Genomic DNA, 2,169 nt, shown 5'->3' on the forward strand with positions numbered 1-2,169 from the left:
CTCCAACACCACAGCTGAAAGGTATCAATTCTTCTATCTTCCCTAGTCATTGTCCAACCGTCTGATGTATAACAAAGACCATGGCCTATATCAGACACATCTGCTCTTCAGAACTTTGGAAAGGTCCCTAACAGCAGACTTTCCCATTACAATACGTCTTTTAATTTCCTGGCTTCTGGTGCCAGGAGTGTTAACTGTGTAGCCAAGCAAACTAAAGCTGTGAACACTCTCAATCTCTTTACCATCCATCTTTATGCTGCCAATTGGTCTAGTGGTGAGAATCTTTGTCTTCCTGACATTGAGCCCTGGATGTGCTCACCAAGTTGTGTCAAGAAATCTGGAAAACAACCACTTGGCCAACTGACTGAAAGAGATCTATATTTGTTCCCATTCCAAATAAGGGTGACCCAACAGAGTGTGGAAACTATAGAACAATATCATTGATTTTACATGCAAGCAAGATTCTACTGATAATTATCCAGAAACGACTGGAACAGCACATCAGCAGAGAATTGCCAGAAGTCCAGGCTGAGTTTAGAAGGGTTCGTGGTACAAGGGATATTGTAGTTAATGTTAGATGGATCTTGGCTGAAAGCAGGGAGTACCGGAGGAAAGTCTATCTGTGCTTCATTGATTATGCAAAGGCTTTCAACTGTGTGGATCACAACAAACTTTGGCTGTCTCTGAGAAGAATGGGAATCCCAGAACATTTGATCGTGCTAATGCGAAACCTGTACTTGGACCAGGAGGCAATCATCAGAATAAAGCAAGGAAACACTGCATGGGTAAAAATTTGGAAGGGTGTATGCCAGGGATGTGTCCTATCTCCACACTTTTTCAGCCTATATGCAGAACAGATTATCTGGGAGGCCCAGCTGTATGAGAAGTGTGGCATCAGGAGTGGTGGAAGATTCATCAACAATCTGCGTTATGCATATGACAAAACTCTGCTTGCTGAAACTGAGGAGGACCTGAAGCACTTGCTGCAGAGGGTCAAGGACTGTAGCCTTCAGTATGGATTGGGGCTCAATGTTAGGATCCTTGAGTAGTCAAGGTTAATTTACTTCAGTAAGAATGTTGTCTTTCTTTACCCTGGGAAATGTGCGTGTGACTTTTTTTTTTTATTTTAATGAACAGTTACAGAGACTTTGTATTTCCATTCATTCATTGTTGCATTTTCTCCCTCCTCGCCCAATTTTTTTTTTTTTTTTACTTTTCGAAGAGAAGAGTGGCTTTCTAAGTATGCTACACTGGCTTCTGTAATTAAAAGGAGGATGGGGAAACTCTTTTTTGCCATCTGCCATTAGTCATTTGCCATTTTGTGTAGTACAGCTCTTGGCCCTTCACCATATAGCATCTCTCCTGAATCCCCACTTTCTGGGACCTGTGATCACAGAACATTCGTGAACTACACCTTTTTTTTTGGAATGGGAACAAATACAGATCTCTTCCAGTCAGTAGGCCAGGTAGTTGTCCTCCAGATTTCTTGGCACAAGTTGGTGAGCACATCCAGAGCAGCATCTGTTTCTTTAAATATGTCAGTTGGTATGCCATCAATTCCTGGGGCCTTGTTTTTTTGCCAATGCTTTCAGAGCAGCTTGAACTCCCTCCTTCATCACCATAGGCTCTTGCTCATACATTGTTTCATGAAATTCTTCTGTGTCTGCCAATTCGTTTTGGTACAATCACCCTGTATACTCTTTCCATTTTCTTTTAATGCTTCCTGCCTCATTTAATATTCTGTCCAAAACATCCTTAAGTATTGCAACTCGAGGTCTGAATTTGTTCTTCAGTTCTTTGAGCTTGAAAAATGCTGAGTGAGTTGTTGTTGTTGTTATGTGCCATCGAGTCATTTGCGATTCATAGCGACCCTATGCACAACATCCCTAAACGCTGCTCTATCCTGCGCCAACCGCACTGCCTCTGACACACCCATCCTGATTACCCCAGTCGCTGAATCAATCCATCTCATAGAGGGTCTTCCCCTCCTGAGTTGTCCCTCCACCCTCCCAAACATGATGTCCCTCTCCAAGGACCCATCCCTCCTGGCAAGTGTCCAAAGTATGTCAGGTGAAGCCCCAGAATCCTTGCCTCCAAGGAGTAGCTTGGTTTAATCCTCTCCAAGATGAATCTGTTTGTTTTCCTGGCAGTCCACAGTACATTCAGTAC

Source organism: Elephantulus edwardii, unplaced genomic scaffold (genome assembly GCF_000299155.1).
Source record: "Elephantulus edwardii isolate Elephantulus edwardi_28Jun2011 unplaced genomic scaffold, EleEdw1.0 scaffold00246, whole genome shotgun sequence".
NCBI lineage: Eukaryota > Metazoa > Chordata > Mammalia > Macroscelidea > Macroscelididae > Elephantulus > Elephantulus edwardii.